A 14,618-nucleotide genomic window follows, 5' to 3' on the forward strand; every position below is an offset into this window, starting at 1 on the left:
AACAGCCCTTAAGCTCACTGGAAAGCTCCCTCTGATGTGAGCTAGGACCCCAGTCCAGACAGACACTTAAGGATCAATAAACTCTGAACTAATGAGTATGCTGATTACCATGGAAACTGCTGTCTCTGTTGGCCTATGAAGGGGAGGAGGACCGGCTGTGGTGAAATGGAAAGGGGAGGATGTGTGAGAATGGAGTAGGGGCAGGAGCTGGGAGGTAGGGACTGGGGTAAGGTAGAGGAAAGGAACTTCCTTTTATTACTGTCTTCTTCAGTGCCAGACACTGAACTGGGTGCCTGACATACATTTGATCATCACAGCCCCCTACGAGATAGGCATTAATTCCTTCCCCTCTCACCTCACCAACTGGCAAAGCATATGTTGTTAATCAACAAGATGAACTATCACCATTCCCAGTGCTTCTTATTGGAAAAGATAACCTTGAACTCTCTTCTATCTAATCCTTATCAAAAACTCAGCTGTGGATGTTACTGAGCTCTGCCCACCAGAGCAACAGCCGCCTCTACCCACCATCAGTTCCTCCTATCAGGAAACTTACACAAGCCTCTTAAATAGCCTCATCCACCAGAGGGCAGACAGCAGAAACAAGAAGAACTACAATCCTGCAGCCTGTGGAACAAAAAACACATTCATAGAAAGATAGAAAAGATGAAAAGGCAGAGAGCTATGTACCAGATGAAGGAACAAGAGAAAATCCCAGAAAAACAACTAAATGAAGTGGAGATAGGCAACCTTCCAGAAAAAGAATTCAGAATAACGATAGTGAAGATGATCCAGGACCACGGAAAAAGAATGGAGGCAAAGATCGAGAAGATGCAAGAAATGTTTAACAAAGACCTAGAAGAATTAAAGAACAAATAAACAGAGATGAACACTGCAATAATTGAAATGAAAAATACTCTAGAAGGAATCAATAGCAGAATAACTGAGGCAGAAGAACAGATAAGTGACCTGGAAGACAGAATGGTGGAATTCACTGCCATGGAACAGAATAAAGAAAAAAGAAGAAAAGAAATGAAGACAGCCTAAGAGACCTCTGGGACAACAATTAAACACAACAATATTCACATTATGTTGTGAATAGGGGTCCCAGAAGGAGAAGAGAGAGAGAAAGGACCGAAGAAAATATTTGAAGAGAGTATAGTTGAAAACTTCCTTAACATGGGAAAGGAAATATCTACCCAAATCCAGGAAGTGCAGAGAGTCCCAGACAGGATAAACCCAAGGAGAAACACGGCGAGACACATAGTAATCAACTTGGCAAAAATTAAAGACAAAGAAAAATTATTGAAAGCAACAGGGGAAAAATGACAAATAATGTACAAGGGAACTCCCATAAGGTTAACAGCTGATTTCTCAGCAGAAACTCTAAAAGCCAGAAGGGAGTGGCATGACATATTTAAAGTGATGAAAGGGAAGAACCAACAAACAAGATTATTCTACCCAGGAAGGATCTCATTCAGGTTCAATGGAGAAATCAAAAGCTTTAAAGACAAGCAAAAGCTAAGAGAATTCAGCACCACCAAACAAGTTCTACAACAAATGCTAAGGAAATTCACTAAGTGGGAAATACAAGACAACAAAAGGACCTATAAAAACAAACCCATAAAAATTAACAAAATGGTAATAGGTACTTACATACTGATAATTACCTAAAACGTGAATGGATTAAATGCTCCAACCAAAAGACACAGGCTCACTGAATGGATACAAAACCAAGAACCATATATATGCTGTCTACAAGAGACCCACTTCAGACCTAGGGACACATACAGACTGAAAGTGAGGGGATGGAAAAAGACATTCCATGCAAATGGAAATCAAAAGGAACCTGGAGTAGCAATACTCATTTCACATAAAATAGACTTTAAAATAAAGAATGTTACAAGAAACAAGAAAGGACACTACATAATGATCAAGGTATCAATCCAAGAAGAAGACATAACAATTATAAATAGATATGCACCCAACATAGGAGAACCACAACACATAAGGCAACTGCTAACAACTATAAAAGAGGAAATCGACTGTAACACAATAATAGTGGGGGACTTTAACACCTCACTTACACTGTCATCGAAACAGAAAATTAATAAGGAAACACAAGCTTTAAATGACACAATAGACCAGATAGATTTAATTGATATTTATAGGGCAGTCCATTCAAAAACAGCAGATTACACTTTGTTCTCAAGTGCACATGGAACATTCTCCAGGATAGATCATATCTTGGATCACATATCAAGCCTCAGTAAATTTAAGAAAATTGAAATCATATCAAGCATCTTCTCTGACCACAATGCCATGAGATTAGAAATGAATTACAGGGAAAAAAATCTTAAAAAAACAAACACATGGAGGCTAAACAATACGTTATTAAATAACCAAGAGATCACTGAAGAAGTGAAAGAGGACATCAAAAAATACCTAGAGACAAGTGACAATGAAAACACAATGACCCAAATCCTATGGGATGCAGCAAAAGCACTTCTAAGAGGGAAGTTCATAGCAATACAAGCTTACCTAAAGAAACAAGAAAAATCTCAAATAAACAATCTAACCTTACACCTAAAGGAACTAGAGAAAGAAGAACAAACAAAACCCAAAATTAGCAGAAGGAAAGAAATCATAAAGATCAGAGCAGAAATGAGTAAAATAGGAACAAAGAAAACAGTAGCAAAGATCAATAAAACTAAAAGCTGGTTCTTTGAGAAGATAAATAAAATTGATAAACCATTAGCCAGACTCATCAAGAAAAAGAGGGAGAGGACTCAAATAAATAAAATTAAAATGAAAAGGAGAAGTTACAACAGACACCACAGAAATGCAAAACATCCTAAGAGACTACTACAAGCAACACTATGCCAAGAAAATGGGCAACCTGGAAGAAATGGACAAATTCTTAGAAAGGTATAACCTTCCAAGACTGAACCAGGAAGAACTGGAAAATATGAACAGACAAATCCCAAGTAATGAAATTGAAACTGTGATTAAGAATCTTTCAACAAACAAAAGTCCAGGACCAGATGGCTTCACAGGTGAATTCTATCAAACATTTAGAGAAGAGCAAACACCTATCCTTCTCAAACTTTTCCAAAAAATTACAGAAGACAGAACAGTCCCAAACTCATTCTATGAGGCCACCATCTCCCTGATACCAAAACCAGACAAAGATACTACAAAAAAAGAAAATTTCAGACTAATATCACCGATGAATATAGATGCAAAAATCCTCAACAAAATACTAGCAAACAGAATTCAACAACACATTAAAAGGATCATACACCATGATCAAGTGGGATTTATCTCAGAGATTCAAGGATTCTTCAATATACGCAAATCAATCAATGTGATACACCATATTAACAAATTGAATAATAAAAACCATATGATCATCTCAAATAGATGCAGAAAAAGCTTTTGACAAAATTCAACACTCATTTATGATAAAAATTCTCCAGAAAGTGGGCATAGAAGGAACCTACCTCAACATAATAAAAGCCATATACGACAAACCCACAACAAACATCATTCTCAATGATGAAAAACTGAAACCATTTCCTCTAAGATCAGGAACGAGACAAGGATGTCCACTCTCACCACTCTTACACAACATAGTTTTGGAAGTCCTAGCTACGACAATCAGAGAAGAAAAGGAAATAAAAGGACTACAAACTGGAAAAGAAGAAGTAAAACTTTCACTGTTTGCAGATGACATGATACTATACACAGAGAATCCTAAAGATGCCACCAGAAATCTACTAGAGCTAATCAATGAATTTGGTAAAGTTGTGGGATACAAAATTAATGCACAGAAACCTCTTGCATTCCTATACACTAATGATGGAAAATCTGAAAGTGAAATTAAGGAAACACTCTCATTTACAATTGCAACAAAAAGAATAAAACACCTAAGAATGAACCTACCTAGGGAGACAAAAGACCTGTATGCAGAAAACTATAAGGCACTGATGAAAGAGATTAAACATGATACAAACAGATGGAGAGATATACCATGTTCTTGGATTGGAAGAATCAACATTGTGAAAATGACTATATTACCCAAGCAATCTACAAATTCAATGCAATCCCTATCAAATTACCAATGGCATTTTTAACAGAATTAGAACAAAAAATCTTAAAATTTGTATGGTGACAAAAAAGACTCTGAATAGCCACAGCAGTCTTGAGGGAAAAACAAAAATGGAGCTGGAGGAATCAGACTCCCTGACTTCAGACTATACTACAAAGCTACAGAAATCAAGACAATATGGTACTGGCACAAAAACAGAAATATAGATCAATGGAACAGGATAGAAAGCCCAGAGATATACGCACGCACCTATGGTCAACTAATCCATGACAAAGGAGGCAAGGATATACAATGGAGAAAAGACAGTCTCTTCAATAAGTGGTGCTGGGAAAACTGGACAGCTACATGTAAAAGAATGAAATTAGAACAGTCCCTAACACCATACACAAAAATAAACTCAAAATGGATTAGAGACCTAAATGTAAGACCAGACACTCTAAAACTCTTAGAGGAAAACATAGGAAGAACACTCTTTGACATAAATCACAGCAAGATATTTTTTGACCCACTTCCTAGAGAGATGGAAATAAAAACAAAAATTAGCAAATGGACCTAATGAAACTTAAAACCTTTTGCAATGCAAATGAAACTACAAACAAGATAAAAAGACAACCCTCAGAATGGGAGAAATTATTTTCAACTGAATCAACAGACAAAGGATTAATTTCCAAAATATATAAACAGCCCTTGCAGCTCAATATTAAAAAAAAAAACAACCCAATCCAAAAATGAGCAGAAGACCTAAATAGACATTTCTCCAAAGAAGACGTACACATGGCCAAGAATCACATGAAAAGCTGCTCAACATCACTAATCATTAGAGAAATGCAAATCAAAACTACAATGAGGTATCACCTCACATCAGTTAGAGTGGGCATCATCAGAAAATCTACAAACAGCAAATGCTGGAGAGGGTGTGGAGAAAAGGGAATCCTCTTGCACTCTTGGTGGGAATGTAAATTGATATAGCTACTAAGGAGAACATTAGGTAGGTTCCTTAAAAAAACTAAAAATAGAATTACCATATGACCCAGCAATCGACTCCTGGGCATATACCCAGAGAAAACCGTAATTCAAAAAGACACATGCACCCCAATGTTCATTGCAGCACTATTTACAATAGCCGAGTCATTGAAGCAACCTAAATCCCCATCGACAGAGGAATGGATAAAGAAGATGTGGTACATATATACAATGGAATATTACTCAGCCATTAAAACGGAACGAAATTGGGTCATTTGTAGAGACGTGGATGAATCTAGAGACTGTCATACGGAATGAAGTAAGTCAGAAAGAGAAAAACAAATGTCATATATTAATGCATATATGTGGAACCTAGAAAAATGGTACAAATGAACCGGTTTTCAGGGCAGGAATTGAGACACAGTTGTAGAGAACAAATGTATGGACACCAAGGGTGGAAAGTGGTGTGGGGGGCGGGGGTGCTGGTGTGATGAACTGGGATATTGCGATTGACATGTATACACGAATATGTATAAAATGGATAACTAATAAGAACCTGCTGTATAAAAAAATAAATTAAATTCAGTTCAAAAATTCAAAAAATGCAGGTTCATGTGCCCCACCCAATCTAAACAACAACAACAACAACTCAGCCGTGAGAAATGATAGTCATACAGAGCTGCCTGAAAAACAGGCAGCCCATCGACTGCTGAAGTTGCGTGGCTCTACAAGGCAGGGCATGTGCCAGGGAATTTGGATCGTAATCTCTAGATGGGAGAGTGTGTGCTGGGAAAGGTAGAGGAGGGGTGGAGTGGGTGGAGGTAGAGAGAGTGGTAGGCTTCAATGCAGAGCTGGAAAAGGCACATTGGATGTTATAATAACTATGGTTTCTTCAACACAAACTACAGGCAGTAAAGCTCAACATTTGCAAAGCTGGTTTTTCTGCACTTCGGGCCATAAAAGCAATGCCACGTAATGGGGCTTGACATACAAAGTGACCTGTCATCCCTTCTGCAGCATCTAAAAAAGCAATTTTGATTGCTGCAAACGAGCAGACTCTATGAGACCATTTCTATCATGTTATCAAAGTCCAAATGATGTCTCTTTCACGATCAGCATAGTGGTTTTCTAAAATTATCATCTCTTTGATTCATTTTAAGTCACGGTATTTAACTTCTTTGAAACATGAAAATGACAGTAAGGTAGAGTGTGAAGTATTTCTGTTTATTTAATATAAGATGGGGGAAGATAGAATAACTGTACTTTGCCCTATTCCTCTTGCTATTACAACTAAGATCCCTGGACATTGTGTATAAAACAAACATAAGAAGACTCTGACAGGTGGAGAGAAGAAGGCAGGCGCCCTAGTCCTCAGGATGGGAGGAAAGACATGAATTTTCTTTTTGTCTCATATTTCCCATACTTGGAGTCGAAGAAACCAGCAACCCAGACATGCCAACAGGCACAGACAAAAAGAGCCCCAGCCAAAACCTTGTCTCTCTAGCCAAAGGACTAGGGAAAGATCAACCTAGCAAGACAGGAAATTTTTCGCACTAACCACTCTGCTCCAACCCAAACCAGAGAACAAACTGTGGCCCTGCTGCCACCCATGCTAGTAAAGGCTACGCGGGCAGCTTGGACTTCCACCCCTCCTGAGGCTGTAATGATATGTCCCAATACCTCCAACCCCCTGCCTGCTGGTGTGGTGTCAGAGAAGGCCAATTACAGAGAAGAGACTTTCATCCCCACAGGCCACCCACACACTATGTCAGTAGAGACAATGTGGGGAGTCTACAATTCCACCCCACCAGGCAGTAATGAGGTGCCCCCTATTTCCAGCCCTGACATAATGTCAGAGAAGACCTAATGGAGTGTCAGGAATTTCACCACTGTCCAATGGTAAAGAGGTCAACCTCCCACCCAAGTGTCAGAGGAGGTAGTAACAAAGGAAGCAATAACCTGACACTCTGACCCCTCCCAGGCAGGAAGCTATCAGTGGAAGCCCACTGTGGAGCAGAAACTGTCAACCCTGCCCAGTAGTAATGAGGAGTCCTCCTTTGGATCAGTTGAGGCCAAGTGGGAAACCTAGACTTCTACTTCCACCTGGTAGTAATGATGTGACAGCCCTCTTCTCTATTGGTGGCAGTGTCAGAGGAGGCCAGCTAAAATAGATGGTTTAAGTGAGGTTCAGAGTCTCATTTATCTCCATGACATAATGACATAATACCCAAATGCCCAGATTTCAGACAAATATCACTCAAGAACCAGAAGATCGGGCTTTCCTCGTGGTGCAGTGGTTAAGAATCCACCTGCCAATGCAGGGGACACGGGTTCAAGCCCTGGTCCGGGAAGATCCCATATGCTGCGGAGCAGCTAAGCCCGTGTGCCACAGCTACTGAGCTGTGCTCTAGAGCCCGCGAGCCACAACTACTGAGTCCACTTTCTGCAACAACTGAGCCTGCGTGCTGAGAGCCCATGCTCTGCAACAAGAGAAGCCACCACAACGAGAAGCCCGTGCACCACAATGAAAAGTAGCCCCTGCTCACTGCAACTAGAGAAAGTCCAAGCACAGCAATGAAGACCCAATGCAGCCATAAATAAATAAATAAATAAATAAAATCAATAAAAAGAGGAAAAAAAACAAAAAGAATTCTCACTTTCAAAAACTTGTCAGTCCAGGGCTAGTTGTAGGAGGGAAAGAAGTGTCACTGTTTTTTTTTTTTTTTTTTTGAAGGCAGGGTTTGGGGTGGGGAATCTGTTTCCAAAATACAAATATAGAAATCCTGCCAGATAGGTCACTGTGTAAATGTGTGCATCAGATACATTTTCAGATAGCCAGCTGGCTGAGAAGAGGAAGTCCCTGAGAATACTAGGTATTTGGACGCATTGTGAGAGGAGAGCCTTTTATAGGGATGAGAATGCTGGCTGGGGAAGGAAGAATAGGCCAGAAAGGGAGGCATAATCTGTAGAAGGGGGCCTGGCTGGGAAAAAGGGTGAAAATTGGGGAAGGGGTCCGTCTAGGAGGATGAATGGGATGTGGCAGGGGAAAGGGGAACAGGCAGAAGAAGGGGAGACGTCTAGGTAAGGGAACCTGTGTGGACTGGGGCACAGGGTGAAGAAGGAGGCCAGGCTAGGAAGGGGATAATGGAGTGGGGGCTGCTTAGGGAAGGAAGACTTGGCTGGTCAAGGGAAAGAGGCTTAGTTGAGTTAGGGGCAAAGGATGAGAAAGGAATCCTTGACTGTTAAAGGGGGAAAAGCCTGGGGAATGGCACTTGACCAGGGAAAGAGATCTGGCTGGGAAAGTAGGCTTAAGCTGGGGAGAAAGGCCTAAGCTGGGGAAGAGGGTCAGGCTGGGGAAGGGGTCTGGATGTGGGAAGGGGCCTGTCTTGGAAAATGAGCACAGACTTGATAGGGTGGCACAAGCTGAGGATGGGAGACTAGCTGGGCTGGGGGAGATTGGGGGGTGAAAATATCCTGGCAGGGAAAGGTGGCCTGCCTGGGGAGGGGCTCTGGCAAGGGAATGGGGCCTGGGAGGGAGGCACAGGCTAGGAAAGGAACCTGGTGGCAGGAGAGGTTCGAATGCTGAGATGGACATAGTCTGGGCATGGGATAATAGGCGGGTTGATGGACCTGGCTGGAAGAGGGGGCTTAGCAGGTGGAGAGGGCCTGCTAGGGCAGGGATCCTGCCTGGGAACGAAGGTGTGTTTCCTGGCTGAGGGAGGGCACATGGTTGAGGAAAGGGACCTAGCTGCGGGCACAGGCAAGGGATGTGGGGAAGATCTGGCTGAGGAGGGGGAATAAGCTAGGGAAGGGGTTTGGTTGAGGAAGAGGTATACCGGTTGAGGAAAGGGACCTTACTGGGAAGGAGGCCCACCTGGGAAAATGAGCTTAGACAAGGGGAAAGGCTGTAGGTCCCTGGGTGAAGAGAGCCTGGCTGTGGGGAGGAGTCTGGCTGGGAAAGAGTTCCCAGCTGGGGGCATGTGTGTGTGAAGGGGTCCTGGCAGGGAAACGTCACATGGTTGGGGAGGGTACTTTACTGGTGATGGAGAGCTGAGAGAGGAGGATGCTTGGCCAGGGAAGGAGGCACTGGCTACGAAAGGCCAGTGAAGGGGGAACTCCTTGGAAAAGTGGTCCAGCTGAAAAGGGAAAAGGCTGGGCACAAGCACCTGGCTGTCAGAAGGAGGCCCTTTCTGGAGAAGGGGTCCCGTGAGGGCAAGGGGACAAAGGGTTGAAAAGGAGCCTTGCCTGGGGAAGGGTAGTCTGGCTAAGGAGGCTGTCAACAGGGTCTCAGGTTGGGGAAAAGGCCCTGGCTGTGTGAGGGGCCTGCGAGCAGAAGGGTCCTGCATGGGGAGTACGACAGGCTTGGGTTGAGGCCTGCCTGGGGAGGGGAGCCTGGCATCATAGGATGGTAAAGAGGCTGGGCTGTGGCCCAGGGTGGGAAAACTTCCAGGTAAGTGGCTAGAGGCTGGAGAGTTGAACACAGGCTGGTAAGATGGCTGGTTTAGAAAGGGGGCTAATCCAAAGAAGGAGGCATAGGCTGAGGAAGAGGCTCTGGCTGGGGAAAGGGGCCTGGCCAGGCAAGGGGACATAGGCTGGGAAAGGAAAACCAAGTTAGGTCAGGGAGCCTGGGCACGGGCTGGCGGGGGTGGGTGGGTAACAAGCTGGGGCAGGGGCCTGGGTAGGGTTGCTGCAAAAGAGGATACTGGCTGGGAATGTGACTCTGCTGGGGTGAGGGTCTAGATGGGTATAGGGGAAGCCTGCCTAGGAGGGGAAGGGAACCAGGCTGGGGAGCTAGCCTTGGCCAGGGAAAGGGTCATAGGTAGCTGGGGAGGAAGGTATAAACGGACAAAGAGACGCCGGCTGAGAAGAGGGCCTGGCTGGCTTAGAAGCACAGGCAGGTTAAGGGCTTCTGATGGGGGATGGCTTATCTGCTGGGGCAAGGTGCATAATGTGGGGAAATGGGACTACCTGGGGAAGGGGGCCTGGCTCCAAGGGTGTATAGACTGAGGGGCAGGGTTAGGGAAGTGAGGAAGAGGGAATAGGCTGGTGACAAGGACCAGGGGCCTTGTTGGTATAGGGTATGAATTGGTATAAGGGGAAAAAGGGATTCCTGGCTTTTGAATGGGGAAGGGCTAGGGAGTGGCATCTGGCTAGGGGAGGAGGCACTCGCTAGGGAAGTTATCTGCACATAAAGTTGGGAGGGGCTGGATGCAAATGGGGCACTCTTGTGAGGGCAGGGTGCACTGGCCAAGGAAGGGGGCATGTACCGGGCAGAGGCCCTGAATGGGGAAGAGGGCATAGGTTGGTGAAGAGGGCACTGCCTGGTAATGTGGGCCTTGTTGGGAGTGGGGAGAAGGCCTGGTGCTGCCCACGGAATTCTTTGGCAGAAGGCAGCAAACAAACCAGCAGAGCCCCATTTTACAGGCTTCTCCCTAAATACAAGAGAAATAACTATTTCTGTCTAGGGAACCCTTAAGATCTCACTGGACCTGTTCCAGCTTCCTCCACTGGGTTTGCCTTCAGCTGGAAAGACAGGAAAGAGTAAACCCAGGCCAGATTCCAACCAGGCCCAGAGCACAAGCCAAGAAGGGGCCTTCGCTGTGGGATCTGGCAGGACACGAGGGATTTGCAGTCTGTTCCATTTTGTAACAGTGACCACAGTCACTGAGGACAGTGACTGTTCTGGGCAATTTTGTGTGCAAAAGCCATGGGGTACTGTTCCCAAAGGGATTCAATTCCAGACGCAACCTTCATTCATTTACTTACTATTCTTCATTTACTCATTATCATGCCCTTTTGCCTTAGCAGCCAAAGACAAGGATATCTATCTGGATTTGAAGCCCAGCTCATATACCCACTTCCTGGCTTTGTGACTTGGATTAAGTCATCTAATCTTTCTGGGCTTCAGTTTCCTCATCAGTAACATGGGACAGTTAATACCTGTCTTAGAGGTATTTCTTGGGATGTTAGGTACATTAAATGGAAATATGTATAAAATGTGCAATAAATGTATCATTACCTAGGAGCCTAAGACTATAACACTATCAGCTGTGGCAGCAACCACCCCTTCCTTCTGTCTACAGTAACTTTTGGAGCCACTTGGCCTCTTCCCACAGGTCCTACAGTGGAAACCAGAACTTCTTGGGCTGCAGCGTGAAAGCAAAAGCCACTGGAGCTTACCAAAGTGCCCTCTTGAGGACAGGGTGGCCTGTGTGCAGGGACTCCTCAGGACAGTCAGTATCTTCCTTCCTTCCATCCTTTTTCTACACAAACACACAGACATGCATATTTTTAAAAACCAGACTGGTATCATTCTATTTGAACTACTTTTTTTTTTTTTTTTTAACTTAACAATACATTATAAGCATTTCCCTCTGTCCTTAGTCTTCAATACGATGATTTTAATGCCTGCATTCTAGCCTGTGTGCCATAATTTATTTGTCCTATTGCTGGACATTTAGATTGCTTTCAATTTCTTACTGCTATAAATATGCCACTGTAATATCCTTGTAGCTGAGTCTTTGTCTATATTTCTGATTAGTTCCCTTTGATAAGATTTCTAGAAGTGATCTCGGTCAAAAGGAGAGGCTTTTAATGCATACTGGTAAATTGCCCTCCAGAAAGAGTGAGCCAATTTACACTCTCAGGGTATGAGAGTGTTATTTCCCCATATAGTTGCAAACACTGAAAATTATCATCTTTGCTAATTTGTTAGGTGAAAAATGCTGTATTAGTTGACCCTTTGTTGATTACTAGTATGGTGGAATATTCCTCTAAGTATTTATTAGCATGTCTATTTCATTCATGGTGGAACAAATAATTCTTAATTTATTGCCTGTTCCTGACATTTGCTTAATTTTCTCTGGGTAAGTTTGTCTTCTTCTCATGGATTTTTAATAGGTCCTTCCACTTTTCATTCGGATATTTTTTAAAAATAGATTTTCCTGTACATTATTAGCCTTTCAGTGTTGTTTCTGACTTTTTGCATATGCTAAAGTTTAAAATTGTAATGGAGTCTATCTAGCAATCTTTTTCTTTATGGTTTCTGTCTTGGTGTCTTGCTTAGAAAGGGCTTCCCCATCCCAAGGTTGGATCAATACTCGTATATACTTTCAAGATTTTTATGCTTTCTCTTTATATTTAACACTATTTAACATATCCACCTGGAAATTACTTGGGTGTAAGATAAGGACATAAACTGATTTTCTCCAGTTATGGTAATTAACCAGTTAGCCCAACACCACTTACTGAATAATCCACCATTTCACCACTGAATTGAAGTGCCACCTTCCACGTATATTACATTCTTATGAGAGGGTAAATCTCATTTCAGTCAGTCACACAGAATAACTGCATTCCAGTGACCTCCATGTGAAACTGCCAGCTATCCATTCATCCATTCACTCCATATTTACTGAAGAGAATGGTGATAAACAATAGACGTACAGAGATAAAGATCCAGTCCCAGCGCTCACCGTCTAGTAGAGGTGGCAGATAGGAAAATAGACAGAAATAAACAGAAAGCAGCATGACCAGTGCTGTGATGAAAGGAAGCACAGAGGAAGGACACTTCATCAGACCTGGGGTGGCAGGGAGGCTTAGGAGGAGCTCGCCGAGGACACAGCCAGAGCAAAGGCAGGAGTGAAAGAACAGGGTGTCTCCGTGTTCGGTGGAGCTGGAGGATAGAGGTGAGAGGTGAGGGAGCTGTGGGAAAGAGGCTGCAGAGGGAGGCTGGCATGGTCTCCCAGCTTTAGTAACCATTGGTTCTATTCATAATATTACAAATTAAATAAATACACATTAAATGAGATACCATTTTTCATCAGTCAGATTAGCAAAGAACTCAAGTTTGATAATATGCTGTGTTGATGGGAGAATGCAGAAACAGGCATTCTCAAACATACTGTTTCTCTTGTACATGACTAAAGAATATATTGTAAATGATACTATTGGTTGCTTTTGAGGAGGGGAACCAAGTTGCTGGGAAAAAAGGATGGGATGGAGCTTTGCACTGTGTAATCTCTTAAACAGCTGATATTTTGAACTATATGAGTTAATAAATAAATCTAAACCTAGCTCACTAAATAAAATGCACATAGCTTTTGAACTGGCAGTCTATATCCAGGGATCTATACTACAGATATATGTATTATACAGCAGTATATTTCAAGGTTATTCATTAGAGTGTTGTTTGTCCAAGTAAAACTCTAGATACAACCTAAATATCCTCAGTAAGGACTAGCTGAGTAAATTTTGGATCATCCATATGAATTGTTTCCTCTAGGGAGAGGGAAAGAAATGGGTGGGTGGAAGGAGGAAGGTGTTGAGCTTTTACTTTTAAACTATGTACTTCGATATAGTTGAATTTTTTTATTGTAAGGCTATATATCTCCTCATTCTCTCTCCTGCCAGCCCCTGGCAACCAACATTCTACTTTCTGTCTCTCACTTTGACTACTCTATGTACCTCATATAAGTGGAATCATACAATATTTGTCCTTTTGTGACTGGCTTATTTCACATAGCATAATGTCTTCAAGGTTCATCCACATTGCAGCAGGTGTCAGAATTTCCTTTTTAAAGCTGAATAATATTCCATTGTGTGTATATACCACATTTTGTTTATCCATTATATCATTGAATTTTTAAGTAGAAATTTTTATCTATATATCATCTAAAAACTAGAAAAAATGATTTCAAAACACTATTTCCTTTCTTCTGCTTCCTCTGGGATAATTTAAATAGCATAGGAATTATCTGCTCCTTTAAAGTTTGAAATAGTCCATTCACTTGTGAAACTGGGCCTGGGCCCTTTTTTGAAGTGAGACTCTTTGACAGACAGGTACAGTCCTTGGAAGAAAAGCTATGCTGTGTAAAACCACCATAATTTATCTAAAATAGATAGGGACAAAAATTAGACAAAAAAATCAGGAGGTAAAGAGTAAATGTGAAATTTTTCTTATCTCTCAGAGGGTGAGTCAAAGGTACCATTTCACTTTTGAAGTTGAAAAATTGAGAATTATAGGCTTAAGCAGGGTGCTTACCGTCATAAAAATAACCACCAGTAGAACTAAAAGTGAATTGCCTATGCTCCCATTTAGAAGATTAAAAAAAAAAAAAAAAGACTAAAGGAAAGAGAATACCTAGCCCTTGGAGCAACAGATAGAAAACAAAGGAAACAGAAATAGTGAACTGGCCTTTTGTCATGGGGTCGGGGAGGGCATGGGGGGAGCCAGGTAGCTTGTGCCTTTTTTTCCTGGCGTCTTCATTTTTACTTTGGTTTAAATTATTTTGCATATGGAGATACCAAGGTTGTGCTATGCATCTGTGGCCTGTTCCTAGTTTGAAAAAGACATCTTCTTATTCATTTTGATTATTTTTTATTTCGGTGGGTATCCCCTAGGGGGATTATACATATGCACATTTACTCAACCATCAAGTCCCAACTTGACTTTGAATGGGAAAAATATGCCCCCTAAATATGTTTATTGCTCCTGAATTAATCTTGCCAAAACACTTTGTTAACCACTAACCTAGATGATTTT

Source organism: Balaenoptera physalus (assembly GCF_965194825.1).
Source record: "Balaenoptera physalus genome assembly, chromosome: Y".
NCBI lineage: Eukaryota > Metazoa > Chordata > Mammalia > Artiodactyla > Balaenopteridae > Balaenoptera > Balaenoptera physalus.